At 37.4% G+C, this 26,402-nt stretch overlaps 1 long non-coding RNA gene across 1 annotated transcript; it reads right to left on the bottom strand.

Moving 5' to 3' along the window:
* Positions 1–364: 364 nt before the first annotated feature.
* LOC147924330 (uncharacterized) lies at positions 365–4,144 on the bottom strand. Its single transcript, XR_015586018.1, has 2 exons — positions 1,672–4,144; positions 365–1,220 (listed from the first exon to the last, which is right to left on the bottom strand). It is a non-coding gene; the product is annotated as an uncharacterized LOC147924330 (long non-coding RNA).
* Between the last annotated feature and the right edge of the window lie 22,258 nt (positions 4,145–26,402).

Consider the following 26,402-nt stretch of genomic DNA (forward strand, 5'->3'; position numbering starts at 1 on the left):
AATGTGTCTTAATCCAATGCAACTAACTAATTATAAGAGTTTGAGATAGATGTGAAGAGTTTAAAAGCCACTTATGTTGGTTTTGCAAGAGAGAAAGCTCTTGATAAGGAAGAACAAAACCCCAATGGTTAAGTCTCCTTAAACCCACAACAAACTAACTCGATCTCAAGGGAAAGAAGAGGTCATCAACTTGTGATGAACTCCCCATAAAATAGCTTGAAAGAACCCTAAGAAAAGAGTAAATAAGAAGAGTTTAGGGTGAGATTTAGGAAGAGAATCGGCTGCCTTAAGGGCAGCCTCTAACCGTTTATACTCTAAGCTCTCTACATTGGAACTAAGAACATAAACATAAGTAGAGAGGAGATAAACGAAATAATGATTCTCTTATTATTGAATTGTGTTGTGTTAGATTACATATGAGCTCTCATACAACTTAATATAGGGAAACAAATGCATATGACCGTTAGACACACAATGAGATTCCAATGGGAGCTGAAAGTGACATTCACGAGTTGGTGTATATTGAAAGGGACAGCTCCTTCCCTTTGGTTGACTCGCTATGCTTCCCAACCAAAGCCACATGTGATCCTTCCTTCCTTCCTTGCCTTGTGACCGTTTGATCCTTCTTCCTTCCTTTCATTGTGGCCATTAGATCCTTCTTTCCTTCCTTGTGAGATATTTCCTTCTTCTTGGGCTTCTTCTTCTTATAAGGCCTTTGTTCTTCTTATAAGGCACTCATGGCCTTGCTAACTTGTCTCTTCCTTGCTCACACGGCCCACATGGCCTTTCTCATTGTGTTCGCGGCCTAACTGGCCGCTCTCATGCCTCCCATGGCCTCACCGGCCACTCTCTTCTTCTTCCATAGTTCGGCCTTACCGGCCTCTTTCTTCTCTTCTCCTTCTTACATGCTAATACTCCCCCGCACGCTTGATCGGCGGGACACTATGAGGACCAAAGATCAAGAGTGGACTAGTGTTGTCTACCTCATTAAAAACCTTAACAAAGAAAACCTCTTGGGATAAAACTTTGTTAAGGGAAAAAGAGTATAGCCTTCACTATCCATGATGTCCCTTGATCTTGGTTTGTAAAGAACCAGCTCTCTTCTCTTCATGTTTTGAACCGCTACTCTTCCTTAGTCCACCTTGCCTTTAACACACTTCTTATGATCTCCATCTTTGCACCTTTAGAATTTCTTTGAGGCTCTCATAATCTTCTTTACCCTTCAAACAAGTGATAAAGAAGAAACAATAAGTGTATGTTATGAGGAATATCAAAGACAATTTTTCACATTTCTTTGAGGCTCTCATAGTCTATAATGTATGAGGAATATCAAAGTAAATTTCTTTGAGGCTCTCATAATTTAATGTATGAGGAATATCAAAGTAAATTTCTTTGAGGCTCTCATAAAACAATATGAGGAATATCAAAGACAATTTCAAAAGTGACAATTTAAGAGATCACATGAGAGAGTAAAGGCTAGTAATGGAGCTAATATAATAAATTTAAGAAAATAATTTAAATAGAGTAGAGTTTAGAGCACAGCCTTTTTATTTCGGTGTCTTTGATGGAGAAGAGGAAGAGAGTTTATCATTGTTGCGGTTTGAACTCTCTTCTTGAGACCGCTTCTTTAAAACGCGTCAGAATGATATATGCCCACTGATTCGGACATACCTTTCGAACGGCTGCTCGGATTGGTATGATTTCACTTCCACTGGCAAGATGACTCTATGGTCTAGACCTTTTGTGAAGAACGCGGAAGCTGAATCGCAGTGGAAGTCCTTCGTACGAATCGATCTTTGAAACGCATCGGCAAAACTTTTGCTTGTTGCAGAGAATTTGAAACCATAGACTGTGAGGTGCGGTGAAGCCACTTGAAAGTTGATCTCCCCCGCAACCCTTACTTGATGATGGGCTGAAACCTCATCATTTCACTTGAAACCTTGTGCATGACCTTCCTTGAAGTCTTGTGCACATCCGATCAATAACTTGGCACTAACACACATGCTTGTGAGCTGATTCATCACCTTCCACCAGCTTAACAAAGACTTGGTGGCCCTTGGTTCTAACTCCAGGCATTGTGCTGCGCCTCCTCATGGCTTTCTTGTAGCCTTCATCCTCGCCACTTCTTCTTGAGATAGCAAGCGAGCTCCACACAATCTTCAAGGTTGAAACTGAAACCAAATTCAATGGGACAGATTCTAAACAAGAGATTGTGAGTGATTAGAGAATAGAGTATAGAGTATCAAAGAGTATAAAGAGTATTAGTAACCAAAGAGTATAGTATCGAGTAACCGAGAATAGAGTATCGAGTAACCAAGAGTATTAGAGTATAAAGGAGAGTATGGGCGATAGTATAAGGTGAATGGAGAGTAGAATAGAGCTCAAGAGTTCCAATGGACAGAGTTATACTCTGTTTTCTTGAGTTTGCAGAAGCTTTGACAGCCAAGAGCATCCAAGAATCAACAAGCTTTTGGTGCTTTAATGGCTGAAACACATGGACCATATGGAAAATTAATTTCTCCAACGGTCAAGATATTGTGCTCATGGTAGAATCACCTAAACCTAGTGTTCTCCAAGAGCTTAAGACTTTAAGATTCACGAAACAACACATGAACAAGTGTTTTTCGCTGACTAGAATTGAACAAATCCCACAAGATATCATATTGAAGATGATTTTGTGGTCAGATTCAAATAAAAGCTAAAACCACCTTTGGAACACCCTTGTGTCCATCGGTTAAAAGACTGCACCTTGGACCAGCTTTAATCTATTTGACCAAGCGGACCATATATGCTAAAAACAAGACCTCTCTCTTCCTCAAGCTCGAATCTGGACACACCATACGGCCAGAAACAAAGCTTTCTCAACTTTGAGAAGAAAGAGAAGCGATTTAGCAACTAAACCTTTAAAGGAAAATTAACTAAAGCAAAATTAAACCTTTAAAGGAAACTCAATCCTAAGAGAATCCTAAGAGAATCCTAAGAATTTCGTGGCTCATACAAGCACACAAGAACCGTGAATCCTCACCATGAACAACACAATTTGCTTAATGGTTCATCACTTCCCACACATCCCAAATTAAACAAAGTTATTACCAAATCGGTAAAGCTTAAGGATGGGGCTTTTAAACTCGATTTCTCATCACTCACTTGGTCTACAAATTCTAACAAGACAAGAGACCAAGCTTACTCAATATTGAGCTGTTTTGAGAATCGATTTAACAATTAAACCAAAAAATAAACCTTTAAAGACTCCTAAGCTTAAGCGGATTACCTAGGACCTAAGACAAATCAAAAGACTGACTTTAGATCGAGTTTGAGTCACCAAGAACAGAACCGGCTCTGATACCATGTTGGTTTTGCAAGAGAGAAAGCTCTTGATAAGGAAGAACAAAACCCCAATGGTTAAGTCTCCTTAAACCCACAACAAACTAACTCGATCTCAAGGGAAAGAAGAGGTCATCAACTTGTGATGAACTCCCCATAAAATAGCTTGAAAGAACCCTAAGAAAAGAGTAAATAAGAAGAGTTTAGGGTGAGATTTAGGAAGAGAATCGGCTGCCTTAAGGGCAGCCTCTAACCGTTTATACTCTAAGCTCTCTACATTGGAACTAAGAACATAAACATAAGTAGAGAGGAGATAAACGAAATAATGATTCTCTTATTATTGAATTGTGTTGTGTTAGATTACATATGAGCTCTCATACAACTTAATATAGGGAAACAAATGCATATGACCGTTAGACACACAATGAGATTCCAATGGGAGCTGAAAGTGACATTCACGAGTTGGTGTATATTGAAAGGGACAGCTCCTTCCCTTTGGTTGACTCGCTATGCTTCCCAACCAAAGCCACATGTGATCCTTCCTTCCTTCCTTGCCTTGTGACCGTTTGATCCTTCTTCCTTCCTTTCATTGTGGCCATTAGATCCTTCTTTCCTTCCTTGTGAGATATTTCCTTCTTCTTGGGCTTCTTCTTCTTATAAGGCCTTTGTTCTTCTTATAAGGCACTCATGGCCTTGCTAACTTGTCTCTTCCTTGCTCACACGGCCCACATGGCCTTTCTCATTGTGTTCGCGGCCTAACTGGCCGCTCTCATGCCTCCCATGGCCTCACCGGCCACTCTCTTCTTCTTCCATAGTTCGGCCTTACCGGCCTCTTTCTTCTCTTCTCCTTCTTACATGCTAATAACTTATACCCATTTTGTCCCAAAACAGGCTAACAGCAAGAAAACATTGCTTAGTAGCTGTAAACAGCTATGTTAGTGTTTATGGGGTTAAAATGTGTCTTAATCCAATGCAACTAACTAAGTATAAGAGTTTGAGATAGATGTGGAGAGTTTAAAAGCCACTTATAACCATTTTGTCCCAAAACAGGTTAAAACCAAGAAAACATTGCTTAGAAGCTGTAAACAGCTATGTTAGTGTTTATGGGGTTAAAATGTGTCTTAATCCAATGCAACTAACTAATTATAAGAGTTTGAGATAGATGTGAAGAGTTTAAAAGCCACTTATACCCATTTTGTCCCAAAACAGGCTAACAGCAAGAAAACATTGCTTAGTACCTGTAAACAGCTATGTTAGTGTTTATGGGGTTAAAATGTGTCTTAATCCAATGCAACTGACTAAGTATAAGAGTTTGAGATAGATGTGGAGAGTTTAAAAGCCACTTATAACCATTTTGTCCCAAAACAGGTTAAAACCAAGAAAACATTGCTTAGAAGCTGTAAACAGCTATGTTAGTGTTTCTGGGGTTAAAATGTGTCTTAATCCAATGCAACTAACTAATTATAAGAGTTTGAGATAGATGTGGAAAGTTTAAAAGCCACTTATACCCATTTTGTCCCAAAACAGGCTAACAGCAAGAAAACATTGCTTAGTAGCTGTAAACAGCTATGTTAGTGTTTATGGGGTTAAAATGTGTCTTAATCCAATGCAACTAACTAATTATAAGAGTTTGAGATAGATGTGGAGAGTTTAAAAGCCACTTATACCCATTTTGTCCCAAAACAGGCTAAAACCAAGATAACATTGCTTAGAAGTTGTAAACAGCTATGTTAGTGTTTCTGGGGTTAAAATGTGTCTTAATCCAATGCAACTAACTAATTATAATGAGTTTGAGATAGATGTGGAGAGTTTAAAAGCCACTTATACCCATTTTGTCCCAAAACAGGCTAACAGCAAGAAAACATTGCTTAGTAGCTGTAAACAGCTATGTTAGTGTTTATGGGGTTAAAATGTGTCTTAATCCAATGCAACTAATTAATTATAAGAGTTTGAGATAGAGGTGGAGAGTTTAAAAGCCACTTATACCCATTTTGTCCCAAAACAGGCTAACAGCAAGAAAACATTGCTTAGTAGCTGTAAACAGCTATGTTAGTGTTTATGGGGTTAAAATGTGTCTTAATCCAATGCAACTAACTAATTATAAGAGTTTGAGATAGATGTGGAGAGTTTAAAAGCCACTTATAACCATTTTGTCCCAAAACAGGTTAAAACCAAGAAAACATTGCTTAGAAGCTGTAAACAGCTATGTTAGTGTTTATGGGGTTAAAATGTGTCTTAATCCAATGCAACTAACTAAGTATAACAGTTTGAGATAGATGTGGAGAGTTTAAAAGCCACTTATAACCATTTTGTCCCAAAACAGGTTAAAACCAAGAAAACATTGCTTAGAAGCTGTAAACAGCTATGTTAGTGTTTATGGGGTTAAAATGTGTCTTAATCCAATGCAACTAACTAATTATAAGAGTTTGAGATAGATGTGGAGAGTTTAAAAGCCACTTATACCCATTTTGTCCCAAAACAGGCTAAAACCAAGAAAACATTGCTTAGAAGTTGTAAACAGCTATTTTAGTGTTTCTGGGGTTAAAATGTGTCTTAATCCAATGCAACTAACTAATTATAAGAGTTTGAGATAGATGTGAAGAGTTTAAAAGCCACTTATACCCATTTTGGCCCAAAACAGGCTAACAGCAAGAAAACATTGCTTAGTAGCTGTAAACAACTATGTTAGTGTTTATGGGGTTAAAATGTGTCTTAATCCAATGCAACTAACTAATTATAAGAGTTTGAGATAGATGTGGAGAGTTTAAAAGCCACTTATACCCATTTTGTCCCAAAACAGGCTAACAGCAAGAAAACATTGCTTAGTAGCTGTAAACAGCTATGTTAGTGTTTATAGGGTTAAAATGTGTTTAATCCAATGCAACTAACTAAGTATAAGAGTTTGAGATAGATGTGGAGAGTTTAAAAGCCACTTATAACCATTTTGTCCCAAAACAGGTTAAAACCAAGAAAATATTGCTTAGAAGCTGCAAACAGCTATGTTAGTGTTTATGGGGTTAAAATGTGTCTTAATCCAATGCAACTAACTAATTATAAGAGTTTGAGATAGATGTGGAGAGTTTAAAAGCCACTTATACCCATTTTGTCCCAAAACAGGCTAAAACCAAGATAACATTGCTTAGAAGTTGTAAACAGCTATGTTAGTGTTTCTGGGGTTAAAATGTGTCTTAATCCAATGCAACTAACTAATTATAAGAGTTTGAGATAGATGTGAAGAGTTTAAAAGACACTTATACCCATTTTGTCCCAAAACAGGCTAACAGCAAGAAAACATTGCTTAGTAGCTGTAAACAGCTATGTTAGTGTTTATGGGGTTAAAATGTGTCTTAATCCAATGCAACTAACTAAGTATAAGAGTTTGAGATAGCTGTGGAGAGTTTAAAAGCCACTTATAACCATTTTGTCCCAAAACAGGTTAAAACCAAGAAAACATTGCTTAGAAGCTGTAAACAGCTATGTTAGTGTTTATGGGGTTAAAATGTGTCTTAATCCAATGCAACTAACTAATTATAAGAGTTTGAGATAGATGTGGAGAGTTTAAAAGCCACTTATACCCATTTTGTCCCAAAACAGGCTAAAACCAAGAAAACATTGCTTAGAAGTTGTAAACAGCTATGTTAGTGTTTCTGGGGTTAAAATGTGTCTTAATCCAATGCAACTAACTAATTATAAGAGTTTGAGATAGATGTGGAGAGTTTAAAAGCCACTTATACCCATTTTGTCCCAAAACAGGCTAACAGCAAGAAAACATTGCTTAGTAGCTGTAAACAGCTATGTTAGTGTTTATGGGGTTAAAATGTGTCTTAATCCAATGCAACTAACTAATTATAAGAGTTTGAGATAGATGTGGAGAGTTTAAAAGCCACTTATACCCATTTTGTCCCAAAACAGGCTAACAGCAAGAAAACATTGCTTAGTAGCTGTAAACAGTTATGTTAGTGTTTATGGGGTTAAAATGTGTCTTAATCCAATGCAACTAACTAATTATAAGAGTTTGAGATAGATGTGGAGAGTTTAAAAGCCACTTATAACCATTTTGTCCCAAAACAGGTTAAAACCAAGAAAACATTGCTTAGAAGCTGTAAACAGCTATGTTAGTGTTTATGGGGTTATAATGTGTCTTAATCTAATTCAACTAACTAATTATAAGAGTTTGAGATAGATGTGGAGAGTTTAAAAGCCACTTATACCCATTTTGTCTCAAAACAGGCTAACAGCAAGAAAACATTGCTTAGTAGCTGTAAACAGCTATGTTAGTGTTTATGGGGTTAAAATGTGTCTTAATCCAATGCAACTAACTAAGTATAAGAGTTTGAGATAGATGTGGAGAGTTTAAAAGCCACTTATAACCATTTTGTCGCAAAACAGGCTAAAACCAAGAAAACATTGCTTAGAAGCTGTCAACAGCTATGTTAGTGTTTATGGGGTTAAAATGTGTCTTAATCCAATGCAACTAACTAATTATAAGAGTTTGAGATACATGTGAAGAGTTTAAAAGCCACTTATACCCATTTTGTCCCAAAACATTGCTTAGTAGCTGTAAACAGTTATGTTAGTGTTTATGGGGTTAAAATGTGTCTTAATCCAATGCAACTAACTAAGTATAAGAGTTTGAGATAGATGTGGAGAGTTTAAAAGCCACTTATAACCATTTTGTCCCAAAACAGGCTAAAACCAAGAAAACATTGCTTAGAAGCTATAAACAGCTATGTTAGTGTTTATGGGGTTAATATGTGTCTTAATCCAATGCAACTAACTAATTATAAGAGTTTGAGATAAATGTGGAGAGTTTAAAAGCCACTTATACCCATTTTGTCCCAAAACAGGCTAACAGCAAGAAAACATTGCTTAGTAGCTGTAAAAAGCTATGTTAGTGTTCATGGGGTTAAAATGTTTCTTAATCCAATGCAACTAACTAAGTATAAGAGTTTGAGATAGATGTGGAGAGTTTAAAAGCCACTTATAACCATTTTGTCCCAAAACAGGTTAAAACCAAGAAAACATTGCTTAGAAGCTGTAAACAGCTATGTTAGTGTTTATGGGGTTAAAATGTGTCTTAATCCAATGCAACTAACTAATTATAAGAGTTTGAGATAGATGTGGAGAGTTTAAAAGCCACTTATACCCATTTTGTCCCAAAACTGGCTAAAAGCAAGAAAACATTGCTTAGTAGCTGTAAACAGCTATGTTAGTGTTTATGGGGTTAAAATGTGTCTTAATCCAATGCAACTAACTAAGTATAAGAGTTTGAGATAGATGTGGAGAGTTTAAAAGCCACTTATAACCATTTTGTCCCAAAACAGGCTAAAACCAAGAAAACATTGCTTAGAAGCTATAAACAGCTATGTTAGTGTTTATGGGGTTAAAATGTGTCTTAATCCAATGCAACTAACTAAATATAAGAGTTTGAGATACATGTGAAGAGTTTAAAAGCCAGTTATACCCATTTTGTCCCAAAACAGGCTAACAGCAAGAAAACATTGCTTAGTAGCTGTAAACAGCTATGTTAGTGTTTATGGGGTTAAAATGTGTCTTAATCCAATGCAACTAACTAAGTATAAGAGTTTGAGATAGATGTGGAGAGTTTAAAAGCCACTTATAACCATTTTGTCCCAAAACAGGCTAAAACCAAGAAAACATTGCTTAGAAGCTGTAAACAGCTATGTTAGTGTTTATGGGGTTAATATGTGTCTTAATCCAATGCAACTAACTAATTATAAGATTTGAGATAGATGTGGAGAGTTTAAAAGCCACTTATACCCATTTTGTCCCAAAACAGGCTAACAGCAAGAAAACATTGCTTAGTAGCTGTAAACAGCTATGTTAGTGTTTATGGGGTTAAAATGTGTCTTAATCCAATGCAACTAACAAAGTATAAGAGTTTGAGATAGATGTGGAGAGTTTAAAAGCCACTTATAACCATTTTGTCCCAAAACAGGTTAAAACCAAGAAAACATTGCTTAGAAGCTGTAAACAGCTATGTTAGTGTTTATGGGGTTAAAATGTGTCTTAATCCAATGCAACTAACTAATTATAAGAGTTTGAGATAGATGTGGAGAGTTTAAAAGCCACTTATAACCAATTTGTCCCAAAACAGGTTAAAACCAAGAAAACATTGCTTAGAAGCTGTAAACAGCTATGTTAGTGTTTATGGGGTTAAAATGTGTCTTAATCTAATTCAACTAACTAATTATAAGAGTTTGAGATAGATGTGGAGAGTTTAAAAGCCACTTATACCCATTTTGTCTCAAAACAGGCTAACAGCAAGAAAACTTTGATTAGTAGCTGTAAACAGCTATGTTAGTGTTTATGGGGTTAAAATGTGTCTTAATCCAATGCAACTAACTAATTATAAGACTTTGAGATAGATGTGGAGAGTTTAAAAGCCACTTATACCCATTTTGTCCCAAAACAGGCTAAAACCAAGAAAACATTGCTTAGAAGCTGTAAACAGCTATGTTAGTGTTTATGGGGTTAAAATGTGTCTTAATCCAATGCAACTAACTAATTATAAGAGTTTGAGATAGATGTGGAGAGTTTAAAAGCCACTTATAACCATTTTGTCCCAAAACAGGCTAAAACCAAGAAAACATTGCTTAGAAGCTGTAAACAGCTATGTTAGTGTTTATGGGGTTAAAATGTGTCTTAATCCAATGCAACTAACTAAGTATAAGAGTTTGAGATAGATGTGGAGAGTTTAAAAGCCACTTATAACCATTTTGTCCCAAAACAGGCTAAAACCAAGAAAACATTGCTTAGGAGCTGTAAACAGCTATGTTAGTGTTTATGGGGTTAATATGTGTCTTAATCCAATGCAACTAACTAATTATAAGAGTTTGAGATAGATGTGGAGAGTTTAAAAGCCACTTATACCCATTTTGTCTCAAAACAGGCTAACAGCAAGAAAACATTGCTTAGTAGCTGTAAACAGCTATGTTAGTGTTTATGGGGTTAAAATGTGTCTTAATCCAATGCAACTAACTAAGTATAAGAGTTTGAGATAGATGTGGAGAGTTTAAAAGCCACTTATAACCATTTTGTCCCAAAACAGGCTAAAACCAAGAAAACATTGCTTAGAAGCTGTAAACCGCTATGTTAGTGTTTATGGGGTTAATATGTGTCTTAATCCAATGCAACTAACTAATTATAAGAGTTTGAGATAGATGTGGAGAGTTTAAAAGCCACTTATACCCATTTTGTCCCAAAACAGGCTAACAGCAAGAAAACATTGCTTAGTAGCTGTAAACAGCTATGTTAGTGTTTATGGGGTTAAAATGTGTCTTAATCCAATGCAACTAACTAAGTATAAGAGTTTGAGATAGATGTGGAGAGTTTAAAAGCCACTTATAACCATTTTGTCCCAAAACAGGCTAAAACCAAGAAAACATTGCTTAGAAGCTGTAAACAGCTATGTTAGTGTTTATGGGGTTAATATGTGTCTTAATCCAATGCAACTAACTAATTATAAGAGTTTGAGATAGATGTGGAGAGTTTAAAAGCCACTTATACCCATTTTGTCCCAAAACAGGCTAAGAGCAAGAAAACATTGCTTAGTAGCTGTAAACAGCTATGTTAGTGTTTATGGGGTTAAAATGTGTCTTAATCCAATGCAACTAACTAAGTATAAGAGTTTGAGATAGATGTGGAGAGTTTAAAAGCCACTTATAACCATTTTGTCCCAAAACAGGCTAAAACCAAGAAAACATTGCTTAGAAGCTGTAAACAGCTATGTTAGTGTTTATGGGGTTAATATGTGTCTTAATCCAATGCAACTAACTAATTATAAGAGTTTGAGATAGATGTGGAGAGTTTAAAAGCCACTTATACCCATTTTGTCCCAAAACAGGCTAACAGCAAGAAAACATTGCTTCGTAGCTGTAAACAGCTATGTTAGTGTTTATGGGGTTAAAATGTGTCTTAATCCAATGCAACTAACAAAGTATAAGAGTTTGAGATAGATGTGGAGAGTTTAAAAGCCACTTATAACCATTTTGTCCCAAAACAGGTTAAAACCAAGAAAACATTGCTTAGAAGCTGTAAACAGCTATGTTAGTGTTTATGGGGTTAAAATGTGTCTTAATCCAATGCAACTAACTAAGTATAAGAGTTTGAGATAGATGTGGAGAGTTTAAAAGCCATTTATTGTTGAAATAAGCGGAAGACTTAGAGAGATTTGAGAGGTTTAGAATGAAGAAGAAGAGTTGGTGGCGAATAGTATGAAAGAGAGTGATAATAGATTAGAATTAGGTAGAATATCTCAAATACAACACATGACAAGAGTTTAAATAGGGAGGCAGCTAGGGCGACCACATGACCTAAAGTAGAAACAAGAGAAATCGACAATTAGGAGAGAGAGAGGGGGTAGGTGATCGGTGATAGCGACTTGTCCTAGTCTTCCACTCTTGTCCACTTGCGCTTTCTCCCTAACGGCTACACAAGGGATTCTCGATCCTTCTCATGGGCCGGAGGTGAGCAGGCCTCCTCACTATCCTCACACATAGATGACTCGGCCTTAGTGCTTCACTCGGCCTCATTGCTTGCACGTACGGACGGTACGGACTGTACGGACGCCATAGGCTTATTCTTGATCAATACTCCCCCTCAAGCTTAGCCTGATGAAATGGCTAAGCTTGGAACCCGTGAAGCAGCACCTCATTAAAAACCTTGACTTAGAAAACCTCATGGGACAAAACTAAGCCAAGGGAAAAAGAGTGTGCTGTCCACGGATTAGGAAAGTTGATCACGGCCGTGTGATGTCTACAAGTCCAAGTTTGCTATGAATATAATCACAAACCTTGGGACTTGCAGATTTGGTGAAGATGTCGGCTAGCTGGTCTTGACTCCTTGTGTGGCATGGTAGAACCGCTCCCTCTTCGATCCTCTCCCTAACCTTGTGGCAGTCGCTCTCAATGTGCTTGGTCCGTTCATGGAAGACTGAGTTAGTGGCTATGTGGATCGCTGCCTCATTGTCACAATGCATTGTCATCGGCTGTCTTGTTTCAATGCCGAGATCCTTAAGTAGACCTTTCAACCATGTCATCTCATTAGTTAGCTTCCTCATAGCTCGGTACTCAGCCTCGGCACTTGAACATGACACCACCTTTTGCTTCTTAGACCTCCATGTAACTAGGTTTCCTCCAACAAAGGTGCAATATCCAGTAGTTGACCGCCTATCCAATGTGTCTCCATTATAGTCCGCATCACAATAACCCACGATCTCAGTGTTGCCGTTTTTACCCATCCAAATGCCTTGACCAGGGCTGCCCTTGAGATAGCTCAAAATCCTCTCCACTTGACTCCATTGATACTTGCTTGGAGCTTGCATGTGCTGACTCACCTGATTCACAGCATAAGAGATATCAGGTCGTGTGATAGTTAAATAGATCAACTTACCTACAAGCCGTCGGTAGCGTGTGACGTCCGGGAACGGCTCGTCCAATGGTTCGCATGGTTTGCCTTCCTTCGCCCGAATGCTCTCCCCCTTTCGCTTGAGCTGGTAATCTTCATCCAGTGGTGTAGTAGCTGGAACCGTACCAAGTTTGCCTGTCTCAGCAAGCAAGTCCAGAGCATACTTGCGTTGTGAGAGGAAGATACCCTCCGGGGAACGGCAGATTTCGATGCCGAGGAAGTATTTGAGCTCTCCGAGGTCCTTAATGTCAAAGGCAGACTTGAGAGAGTCTTTAATGGCAACAATACCGGCCTTGTCATCGCCAGTCACGATGATGTCATCGACATAAACCAGCACCACAACCAGGCCAAGTGATGTCTTGAGAGTGAAAAGAGTGTGATCAGCCTCCGATCGTCTAAAGCCATTCGCCTTAAGAGTGGAGCTGAGCTTATGGTACCAGGCGCGTGGTGACTGTTTGAGGCCATAGATGGCCTTGCGTAACCGTAAGACTTTCCCGGGAGCAACAATGTCCTCAAGACCAGGCGGAGGAGTCATGTACACTTCTTCATCTAGCTCGCCTTGGAGGAACGCGTTCTTCACATCCATTTGCCATAAGTCCCAAGAAAGGTTCACGGCCAACGATAGCACTACTCGCACGGTATGCAATTTGGCCACGGGAGCAAACGTTGCCATGTAGTCATCTCCATAGGTTTGAGTGAACCCTCGGGCCACCAGCCGTGCCTTATGCCTTTCAATCTCTCCCGTGCTCAAGAACTTGATAGTGAATACCCACTTTGAACTTACGGCCTTCTTCCCTTTGGGGAGGTCAGCCTCATCCCATGTGTGATTTCTGATCATTGCACCAGCTTCATCCTCCACAGCATCTACCCATACCTTATGTTCTTTGGCCTCCTCGTACGTTTGGGGAACCCAGTGTTCATCAACTTGGCCGAAGAAGGCTTGGTGCTCGGTCGGAAGCAGCTCGAGCGAACATACGGCTTGGATAGGATGTGCGATGGCTTGACTGTTGTAGTAGACCCTCTTATCTTTCCATGTAGAGGGGTGAGACCGGACACGCGTGCTTCGTCGTGGAGCTGGTTGAGCTGGCGGCACTGATTGGCTGGACTGAGTGACATCTCCGATGACCGGTTCAGCATCAGGTCGTGTCTCGGTCAGGCTTGAGTTTGGCTCGGGCATCTCATGTGCCTCGGTCATGCTCTGGTTTGACTCGGGCATCTCATGGTCCGGGGATATCATCTCGGGCATAGCACCTTCCGGCTCGAGCGTATGGTCAATGGAGCTCGGGTTGGGTTCTGGCTGAGGAAGGGCTGTGGCCGTAGGCGGATTTCCGAGATGGTCAAGGAGAAACTTAAGGCTGGAGGATCTATCATTTGGTGATGATGAAAGATCCTTCAAGCTGTTCCAGTCTTTGTTATCAAAATAACCCACATTTTCCAAGAACCGAACATCTCTTGATACATACAGCCGGCTTGTCTTTGGGTCAAAACACTTGTATCCCTTTTGAGTAGTGGAGTAGCCGATGAACATACACCTTATGCTTTTGGGATCGAGCTTACTCCGCTGTTCTCCTGGCACAAGTACAAAAGAAACACACCCAAAGACCCGTAAGTGCTCTAGAGATGGTTTAAATCCATTCAATACCTCAAATGGCGATAGGTCATTAAGGACTTTGGTTGGTGTCCGATTGATCAGGTAGCATGCGGTCATCACAGCATCACCCCAATATCGCCTTGTAACGTGTGAATGGAACATCATCGACCGTGCCACCTCCATTAGATGTCGGTTCTTCCTCTCGGCCACACCATTTTGTTGGGGCGTATAGGGACAACTTGTTTGGTGTAGTATGCCGTGTTTTGCTAGGTGTTCTCTGAATTTGTGACTTGTATACTCTCCACCATTGTCTGATCTAAGTACCTTAATTTTAGCATTGAAATGATTAGTAACATAATTTTGAAAGTTTATAAAAGCATCAAACACTCTATCCTTTGAAGGCAACAAAGTAATCCATGTGTACTTAGATTTTTCATCAATAAAAGTCACAAAATATTTGTTATTATCTCTAGAAAGGCATGGTGAAGTCCACACATCCGAGTGCACTAAATCAAAACAATGCTCATAAATAGTTTTAGACTTGGGAAAAATAGATTTGCAATGTTTACCAAGAATACAAGACTCACACATTGAACTATCAAAAGAAACACTTGGTAACATTAAAGCAAGGGCACGAGAATGAGGATGGCCTAATCTAGCATGCCACACACTATCCAAATTAACAACAAAACAAGATTTAGTAGATAAACTTGGCGAGGTTTTCTCTAGGACATAGAGATCTCCACTCCCTTGTCCCTCTCCAAGAACTTTTCCAGTCTCAATATCCTGAAAATGAACACTATTAGGACCAAAGATTGCATAACAATTCAAATCATTAGTGGTTCTCTTAACCGATAGAAGATTAGATGTGAAGGTAGGCATAAAGAAAGCTTTTGTGGTTTTATCAAATAGTTTCAAGTCCCCTATTCCTTTCACTGGTATTTGTTCTCCATTTGCAATTATAACATTTCCTAAAGCCGGTTTTATATTGTCAATTAGACTAGGATTACTAATCATGTGGTGAGAAGCACCCGAGTCTATGACAAGGGATTTACTAGGCTTAGAGGTAAAGAAAGAGATACCAGACTCCTTGAGTGAGGCAATGGAACGGATGAGCGCCTCAAGGTCTGATTTCCTAACCACTTCTCCATAGGCTGCGGTCATGGCTGCCTCATCTCCTTGCTTTGACGGCCCGGCTCCCTTGTCGCTAACCGCTTCCTTTGAAAGGTTTGCTTTGAACTTGGCCGGTTTGAGATGAGGGTGGAGGACCCAGCACTTGTCTTTCAGGTGACCCCGCCTCTTGCAGTGGTCGCATATCCACACCTTCCTCTCCTCTTGCTTGTACACTCCTTTATTAGCCGTAGCAAGCTCCCCCTTACCGCTAAACAAGTCAAGAGAACCTTGCTCTCTTTGGATTTGTGAACAAATGTCTTCAAAAGAGGGAAGTTTCTCTGCCCTGAGGATGTGCTTCAAGAGATCGTTGAAGGATGGGTTTAAAGTAAGAAGGAGACCAAAGATCTTGTCTTGCTCCTTTCTTTCAGTCAACACACTCGGATCGAGTGTACTCGGCCGCAACATGTCAAGCTCGGACCATAAAGCTCGAAACTTGCCAAGATGTTTAGTGAACTCCACATCATCTTGGTTAAGCTCATTTATGGCCTTCTTGACCTCAAAGACCCGAGTCAAGTTGGAGATATTGCCATAGACACCTTTAAGTGTCTCCCACAACTCCTTGGCCGTCTCGCAATATGAGTAGGCCTCAAGGATTGGTGTGTCAAGAGAGTTTTGGAGAACAGATAGGACAACTTGGTCTTCTTGGAACCACTTGGCCTTCCTCTCGCTCTCTTTTTCTACTTCCTCCTCGGAAGCGCCTTCATCTTCTCCTTTTAGGTTTTGTTTTGGAGCATAGTCACTCTCGACATGACTCCAAAGACCACGACCTCCAAGGGCAGTTCTTGTGGTTCTAGTCCACAGCAAGTAGTTTGTTCCTTTGAGAACAACCGGCATGACAATGGGTTTGGCATTTTCCATGGTTTAACCGCTATGGACCGATGGACAAAGCTTTTACCCGGAGAATAAAGAGAAATAGGACTGAGAATCGAGTGAATAAGAATGAAGAATGGAAGAATAGAAGAGATAGGTTATCAAGAACGACAACCTGGCTCTGATACCATGTTGAAATAAGCGGAAGACTTAGAGAGATTTGAGAGGTTTAGAATGAAGAAGAAGAGTTGGTGGCGAATAGTATGAAAGAGAGTGATAATAGATTAGAATTAGGTAGAATATCTCAAATACAACACATGACAAGAGTTTAAATAGGGAGGCAGCTAGGGCGACCACATGACCTAAAGTAGAAACAAGAGAAATCGACAATTAGGAGAGAGAGAGGGGGTAGGTGATCGGTGATAGCGACTTGTCCTAGTCTTCCACTCTTGTCCACTTGCGCTTTCTCCCTAACGGCTACACAAGGGATTCTCGATCCTTCTCATGGGCCGGAGGTGAGCAGGCCTCCTCACTATCCTCACACATAGATGACTCGGCCTTAGTGCTTCACTCGGCCTCATTGCTTGCACGTACGGACGGTACGGACTGTACGGACGCCATAGGCTTATTCTTGATCAATATTTATAACCATTTTGTCCCAAAACAGGTTAACAGCAAGAAAACATTGCTTAGTAGCTGTAAACAGTTATGTTAGTGTTTATGGGGTTAAAATGTGTCTTAATCCAATGCAACTAACTAATTATAAGACTTTGAGATAGATGTGGAGAGTTTAAAAGCCACTTATACCCATTTTGTCCCAAAACAGGCTAACAGCAAGAAAACATTGCTTAGAAGCTGTAAACAGCTATGTTAGTGTTTATGGGGTTAAAATGTGTCTTAATCCAATGCAACTAACTAATTATAAGAGTTTGAGATAGATGTGGAGAGTTTAAAAGCCACTTATAACCATTTTGTCCCAAAACAGGTTAAAACCAAGAAAACATTGCTTAGAAGCTGTAAACAGCTATGTTAGTGTTTATGGGGTTAAAATGTGTCTTAATCCAATGCAACTAACTAAGTATAAGAGTTTGAGATAGATGTGGAGAGTTTAAAAGCCACTTATAACCATTTTGTCCCAAAACAGGCTAAAACCAAGAAAACATTGCTTAGGAGCTGTAAACAGCTATGTTAGTGTTTATGGGGTTAAAATGTGTCTTAATCCAATGCAACTAACTAATTATAAGAGTTTGAGATACATGTGAAGAGTTTAAAAGCCACTTATACCCATTTTGTCCCAAAATAGGCTAACAGCAAGAAAACATTGCTTAGTAGCTGTAAACAGCTATGTTAGTGTTTATGGGGTTAAAATGTGTCTTAATCCAATGCAACTAACTAAGTATAAGAGTTTGAGATAGATGTGGAGAGTTTAAAAGCCACTTATAACCATTTTGTCCCAAAACAGGCTAAAACCAAGAAAACATTGCTTAGAAGCTGTAAACCGCTATGTTAGTGTTTATGGGGTTAATATGTGTCTTAATCCAATGCAACTAACTAATTATAAGAGTTTGAGATAGATGTGGAGAGTTTAAAAGCCACTTATAACCATTTTGTCCCAAAACAGGCTAAAACCAAGAAAACATTGCTTAGAAGCTGTAAACAGCTATGTTAGTGTTTATGGGATTAATATGTGTCTTAATCCAATGCAACTAACTAATTATAAGAGTTTGAGATACATGTGAAGAGTTTAAAAGCCACTTATACCCATTTTGTCCCAAAATAGGCTAACAGCAAGAAAACATTGCTTAGTAGCTGTAAACAGCTATGTTAGTGTTTATGGGGTTAAAATGTGTCTTAATCCAATGCAACTAACTAAGTATAAGAGTTTGAGATAGATGTGGAGAGTTTAAAAGCCACTTATAACCATTTTGTCCCAAAACAGGCTAAAACCAAGAAAACATTGCTTAGTAGCTGTAAACAGCTATGTTAGTGTTTATGGGGTTAAAATGTGTCTTAATCCAATGCAACTAACTAATTATAAGAGTTTGAGATAGATGTGGAGAGTTTAAAAGCCACTTATAACCATTTTGTCCCAAAACAGGTTAAAACCAAGAAAACATTGCTTAGAAGCTGTAAACAGCTATGTTAGTGTTTATGGGGTTAAAATGTGTCTTAATCCAATGCAACTAACTAAGTATAAGACTTTGAGATAGATGTGGAGAGTTTAAAAGCCACTTATAACCATTTTGTCCCAAAACAGGCTAAAACCAAGAAAACATTGCTTAGAAGCTGTAAACAGCTATGTTAGTGTTTATGGGGTTAATATGTGTCTTAATCCAATGCAACTAACTAATTATAAGAGTTTGAGATAGATGTGGAGAGTTTAAAAGCCACTTATACCCATTTTGTCCCAAAACAGGCTAACAGCAAGAAAACATTGCTTAGTAGCTGTAAACAGCTATGTTAGTGTTTATGGGGTTAAAATGTGTCTTAATCCAATGCAACTAACTAAGTATAAGAGTTTGAGATAGATGTGGAGAGTTTAAAAGCCACTTATAACCATTTTGTCCCAAAACAGGCTAAAACCAAGAAAACATTGCTTAGAAGCTATAAACAGCTATGTTAGTGTTTATGGGGTTAATATGTGTCTTAATCCAATGCAACTAACTAATTATAAGAGTTTGAGATAAATGTGGAGAGTTTAAAAGCCACTTATACCCATTTTGTCCCAAAACAGGCTAACAGCAAGAAAACATTGCTTAGTAGCTGTAAAAAGCTATGTTAGTGTTTATGGGGTTAAAATGTTTCTTAATCCAATGCAACTAACTAAGTATAAGAGTTTGAGATAGATGTGGAGAGTTTAAAAGCCACTTATAACCATTTTGTCCCAAAACAGGTTAAAACCAAGAAAACATTGCTTAGAAGCTGTAAACAGCTATGTTAGTGTTTATGGGGTTAAAATGTGTCTTAATCCAATGCAACTAACTAATTATAAGAGTTTGAGATAGATGTGGAGAGTTTAAAAGCCACTTATACCCATTTTGTCCCAAAACTGGCTAAAAGCAAGAAAACATTGCTTAGTAGCTGTAAACAGCTATGTTAGTGTTTATGGGGTTAAAATGTGTCTTAATCCAATGCAACTAACTAAGTATAAGAGTTTGAGATAGATGTGGAGAGTTTAAAAGCCACTTATAACCATTTTGTCCCAAAACAGGCTAAAACCAAGAAAACATTGCTTAGAAGCTATAAACAGCTATGTTAGTGTTTATGGGGTTAAAATGTGTCTTAATCCAATGCAACTAACTAAATATAAGAGTTTGAGATACATGTGAAGAGTTTAAAAGCCAGTTATACCCATTTTGTCCCAAAACAGGCTAACAGCAAGAAAACATTGCTTAGTAGCTGTAAACAGCTATGTTAGTGTTTATGGGGTTAAAATGTGTCTTAATCCAATGCAACTAACTAAGTATAAGAGTTTGAGATAGATGTGGAGAGTTTAAAAGCCACTTATAACCATTTTGTCCCAAAACAGGCTAAAACCAAGAAAACATTGCTTAGAAGCTGTAAACAGCTATGTTAGTGTTTATGGGGTTAATATGTGTCTTAATCCAATGCAACTAACTAATTATAAGATTTGAGATAGATGTGGAGAGTTTAAAAGCCACTTATAACCATTTTGTCCCAAAACAGGTTAAAACCAAGAAAACATTGCTTAGAAGCTGTAAACAGCTATGTTAGTGTTTATGGGGTTAAAATGTGTCTTAATCCAATGCAACTAACTAATTATAAGAGTTTGAGATAGATGTGGAGAGTTTAAAAGCCACTTATAACCAATTTGTCCCAAAACAGGTTAAAACCAAGAAAACATTGCTTAGAAGCTGTAAACAGCTATGTTAGTGTTTATGGGGTTAAAATGTGTCTTAATCTAATTCAACTAACTAATTATAAGAGTTTGAGATAGATGTGGAGAGTTTAAAAGCCACTTATACCCATTTTGTCTCAAAACAGGCTAACAGCAAGAAAACTTTGATTAGTAGCTGTAAACAGCTATGTTAGTGTTTATGGGGTTAAAATGTGTCTTAATCCAATGCAACTAACTAAGTATAAGAGTTTGAGATAGATGTGGAGAGTTTAAAAGCCACTTATAACCATTTTGTCCCAAAACAGGCTAAAACCAAGAAAACATTGCTTAGAAGCTGTAAACAGCTATGTTAGTGTTTATGGGGTTAAAATGTGTCTTAATCCAATGCATCTAACTAATTATAAGAGTTTGAGATACATGTGAAGAGTTTAAAAGCCAGTTATACCCATTTTGTCCCAAAACAGGCTAACAGCAAGAAAACATTGCTTAGTAGCTGTAAACAGCTATGTTAGTGTTTATGGGGTTAAAATGTGTCTTAATCCAATGCAACTAACAAAGTATAAGAGTTTGAGATAGATGTGGAGAGTTTAAAAGCCACTTATAACCATTTTGTCCCAAAACAGGTTAAAACCAAGAAAACATTGCTTAGAAGCTGTAAACAGCTATGTTAGTGTTTATGGGGTTAAAATGTGTCTTAATCCAATGCAACTAACTAATTATAAGAGTTTGAGATAGATGTGGAGAGTTTAAAAGCCACTTATAACCAATTTGTCCCAAAACAGGTTAAAACCAAGAAAACATTGCTTAGAAGCTGTAAACAGCTATGTTAGTGTTTATGGGGTTAAAATGTGTCTTAATCTAATTCAACTAACTAATTATAAGAGTTTGAGATAGATGTGGAGAGTTTAAAAGCCACTTATACCCATTTTGTCTCAAAACAGGCTAACAGCAAGAAAACATTGCTTAGTAGCTGTAAACAGCTATGTTAGTGTTTATGGGGTTAAAATGTGTCTTAATCCAATGCAACTAACTAAGTATAAGAGTTTGAGATAGATGTGGAGAGTTTAAAAGCCACTTATAACCATTTTGTCCCAAAACAGGCTAAAACCAAGAAAACATTGCTTAGAAGCTGTAAACCGCTATGTTAGTGTTTATGGGGTTAATATGTGTCTTAATCCAATGCAACTAACTAATTATAAGAGTTTGAGATAGATGTGGAGAGTTTAAAAGCCACTTATACCCATTTTGTCCCAAAACAGGCTAACAGCAAGAAAACATTGCTTAGTAGCTGTAAACAGCTATGTTAGTGTTTATGGGGTTAAAATGTGTCTTAATCCAATGCAACTAACTAAGTATAAGAGTTTGAGATAGATGTGGAGAGTTTAAAAGCCACTTATAACCATTTTGTCCCAAAACAGGCTAAAACCAAGAAAACATTGCTTAGAAGCTGTAAACAGCTATGTTAGTGTTTATGGGGTTAATATGTGTCTTAATCCAATGCAACTAACTAATTATAAGAGTTTGAGATCGATGTGGAGAGTTTAAAAGCCACTTATACCCATTTTGTCCCAAAACAGGCTAAGAGCAAGAAAACATTGCTTAGTAGCTGTAAACAGCTATGTTAGTGTTTATGGGGTTAAAATGTGTCTTAATCCAATGCAACTAACTAAGTATAAGAGTTTGAGATAGATGTGGAGAGTTTAAAAGCCACTTATAACCATTTTGTCCCAAAACAGGCTAAAACCAAGAAAACATTGCTTAGAAGCTGTAAACAGCTATGTTAGTGTTTATGGGGTTAATATGTGTCTTAATCCAATGCAACTAACTAATTATAAGAGTTTGAGATAGATGTGGAGAGTTTAAAAGCCACTTATACCCATTTTGTCCCAAAACAGGCTAACAGCAAGAAAACATTGCTTCGTAGCTGTAAACAGCTATGTTAGTGTTTATGGGGTTAAAATGTGTCTTAATCCAATGCAACTAACAAAGTATAAGAGTTTGAGATAGATGTGGAGAGTTTAAAAGCCACTTATAACCATTTTGTCCCAAAACAGGTTAAAACCAAGAAAACATTGCTTAGAAGCTGTAAACAGCTATGTTAGTGTTTATGGGGTTAAAATGTGTCTTAATCCAATGCAACTAACTAAGTATAAGAGTTTGAGATAGATGTGGAGAGTTTAAAAGCCATTTATAACCATTTTGTCCCAAAACAGGTTAACAGCAAGAAAACATTGCTTAGTAGCTGTAAACAGTTATGTTAGTGTTTATGGGGTTAAAATGTGTCTTAATCCAATGCAACTAACTAATTATAAGACTTTGAGATAGATGTGGAGAGTTTAAAAGCCACTTATACCCATTTTGTCCCAAAACAGGCTAACAGCAAGAAAACATTGCTTAGAAGCTGTAAACAGCTATGTTAGTGTTTATGGGGTTAAAATGTGTCTTAATCCAATGCAACTAACTAATTATAAGAGTTTGAGATAGATGTGGAGAGTTTAAAAGCCACTTATAACCATTTTGTCCCAAAACAGGTTAAAACCAAGAAAACATTGCTTAGAAGCTGTAAACAGCTATGTTAGTGTTTATGGGGTTAAAATGTGTCTTAATCCAATGCAACTAACTAAGTATAAGAGTTTGAGATAGATGTGGAGAGTTTAAAAGCCACTTATAACCATTTTGTCCCAAAACAGTCTAAAACCAAGAAAACATTGCTTAGGAGCTGTAAACAGCTATGTTAGTGTTTATGGGGTTAAAATGTGTCTTAATCCAATGCAACTAACTAATTATAAGAGTTTGAGATACATGTGAAGAGTTTAAAAGCCACTTATACCCATTTTGTCCCAAAATAGGCTAACAGCAAGAAAACATTGCTTAGTAGCTGTAAACAGCTATGTTAGTGTTTATGGGGTTAAAATGTGTCTTAATCCAATGCAACTAACTAAGTATAAGAGTTTGAGATAGATGTGGAGAGTTTAAAAGCCACTTATAACCATTTTGTCCCAAAACAGGCTAAAACCAAGAAAACATTGCTTAGAAGCTGTAAACCGCTATGTTAGTGTTTATGGGGTTAATATGTGTCTTAATCCAATGCAACTAACTAATTATACGAGTTTGAGATAGATGTGGAGAGTTTAAAAGCCACTTATACCCATTTTGTCCCAAAACAGGCTAACAGCAAGAAAACATTGCTTAGTAGCTGTAAACAGCTATGTTAGTGTTTATGGGGTTAAAATGTGTCTTAATCCAATGCAACTAACTAAGTATAAGAGTTTGAGATAGATGTGGAGAGTTTAAAAGCCACTTATAACCATTTTGTCCCAAAACAGGCTAAAACCAAGAAAACATTGCTTAGAAGCTGTAAACAGCTATGTTAGTGTTTATGGGGTTAATATGTGTCTTAATCCAATGCAACTAACTAATTATAAGAGTTTGAGATAGATGTGGAGAGTTTAAAAGCCACTTATACCCATTTTGTCCCAAAACAGGCTAACAGCAAGAAAACATTGCTTAGTAGCTGTAAACAGCTATGTTAGTGTTTATGGGGTTAAAATGTGTCTTAATCCAATGCAACTAACTAAGTATAAGAGTTTGAGATAGATGTGGAGAGTTTAAAAGCCACTTATAACCATTTTGTCCCAAAACAGGCTAAAACCAAGAAAACATTGCTTAGAAGCTGTAAACCGCTATGTTAGTGTTTATGGGGTTAATATGTGTCTTAATCCAATGCAACTAACTAATTATACGAGTTTGAGATAGATGTGGAGAGTTTAAAAGCCACTTATACCCATTTTGTCCCAAAACAGGCTAACAGCAAGAAAACATTGCTTAGTAGCTGTAAACAGCTATGTTAGTGTTTATGGGGTTAAAATGTGTCTTAATCCAATGCAACTAACTAAGTATAAGAGTTTGAGATAGATGTGGAGAGTTTAAAAGCCACTTATACCCATTTTGTCCCAAAACAGGCTAACAGCAAGAAAACATTGCTTAGAAGCTGTAAACAGCTATGTTAGTGTTTATGGGGTTAATATGTGTCTTAATCCAATGCAACTAACTAATTATAAGAGTTTGAGATAGATGTGGAGAGTTTAAAAGCCACTTATAACCATTTTGTCCCAAAACAGGTTAAAACCAAGAAAACATTGCTTAGTAGCTGTAAACAGCTATGTTAGTGTTTATGGGGTTAAAATGTGTCTTACTCCAATGCAACTAACAAAGTATAAGAGTTTGAGATAGATGTGGAGAGTTTAAAAGCCACTTATAACCATTTTGTCCCAAAACAGGTTAAAACCAAGAAAACATTGCTTAGAAGCTGTAAACAGCTATGTTAGTGTTTATGGGGTTAAAATGTGTCTTAATCCAATGCAACTAACTAAGTATAAGAGTCTGAGATAGATGTGGAGAGTTTAAAAGCCATTTATAACCATTTTGTCCCAAAACAGGTTAACAGCAAGAAAACATTGCTTAGTAGCTGTAAACAGTTATGTTAGTTTTTATGGGGTTAAAATGTGTCTTAATCCAATGCAACTAACTAATTATAAGACTTTGAGATAGATGTGGAGAGTTTAAAAGCCACTTATACCCATTTTGTCCCAAAACAGGCTAACAGCAAGAAAACATTGCTTAGAAGCTGTAAACAGCTATGTTAGTGTTTATGGGGTTAAAATGTGTCTTAATCCAATGCAACTAACTAATTATAAGAGTTTGAGATAGATGTGGAGAGTTTAAAAGCCACTTATAACCATTTTGTCCCAAAACAGGTTAAAACCAAGAAAACATTGCTTAGAAGCTGTAAACAGCTATGTTAGTGTTTATGGGGTTAAAATGTGTCTTAATCCAATGCAACTAACTAAGTATAAGAGTTTGAGATAGATGTGGAGAGTTTAAAAGCCACTTATAACCATTTTCTCCCAAAACAGGTTAACAGCAAGAAAACATTGCTTAGTAGCTGTAAACAGCTATGTTAGTGTTTATGGGGTTAAAATATGTCTTAATCCAATGCAACTAACTAATTATAAGACTTTGAGTTAGATGTGGAGAGTTTAAAAGCCACTTATACCCATTTTGTCCCAAAACAGGCTAACAGCAAGAAAACATTGCTTAGAAGCTGTAAACAGCTATGTTAGTGTTTATGGGGTTAAAATGTGTCTTAATCCAATGCAACTAACTAATTATAAGAGTTTGAGATAGATGTGGAGAGTTTAAAAGCCACTTATAACCATTTTGTCCCAAAACAGGTTAAAACCAAGAAAACATTGCTTAGAAGCTGTAAACAGCTATGTTAGTGTTTATGGGGTTAAAATGTGTCTTAATCTAATGCAACTAACTAATTATAAGAGTTTGAGATAGATGTGGAGAGTTTAAAAGCCACTTATACCCAATTTGTCTCAAAACAGGCTAACAGCAAGAAAACATTGCTTAGTAGCTGTAAACAGCTATGTTAGTGTTTATGGGGTTAAATGTGTCTTAATCCAATGCAACTAACTAAGTATAAGAGTTTGAGATAGATGTGGAGAGTTTAAAAGCCACTTATAACCATTTTGTCCCAGAACAGGCTAAAACGAAGAAAACATTGCTTAGAAGCTGTAAACAGCTATGGTAGTGTTTATGGGGTTAAAATGTGTCTTAATCCAATGCAACTAACTAATTATAAGAGTTTGAGATACATGTGAAGAGTTTAAAAGCCACTTATACCCATTTTGTCCCAAAACAGGCTAACAGCAAGAAAACATTGCTTAGTAGCTGTAAACAGCTATGTTAGTGTTTATGGGGTTAAAATGTGTCTTAATCCAATGCAACTAACTAAGTATAAGAGTTTGAGATAGATGTGGAGAGTTTAAAAGCCACTTATAACCATTTTGTCCCAAAACAGGCTAAAACCAAGAAAACATTGCTTAGAAGCTGTAAACAGCTATGTTAGTGTTTATGGGGTTAAAATGTGTCTTAATCCAATGCAACTAACTAAGTATAAGAGTTTGAGATAGATGTGGAGAGTTTAAAAGCCACTTATAACCATTTTCTCCCAAAACAGGTTAACAGCAAGAAAACATTGCTTAGTAGCTGTAAACAGCTATGTTAGTGTTTATGGGGTTAAAATATGTCTTAATCCAATGCAACTAACTAATTATAAGACTTTGAGTTAGATGTGGAGAGTTTAAAAGCCACTTATACCCATTTTGTCCCAAAACAGGCTAACAGCAAGAAAACATTGCTTAGAAG

The sequence above is a fragment of the Camelina sativa genome, chromosome 17 (genome assembly GCF_030686135.1).
Source record: "Camelina sativa cultivar CO46 ecotype springtype chromosome 17, ASM3068613v1".
Taxonomy (NCBI): Eukaryota; Viridiplantae; Streptophyta; class Magnoliopsida; order Brassicales; family Brassicaceae; genus Camelina; species Camelina sativa.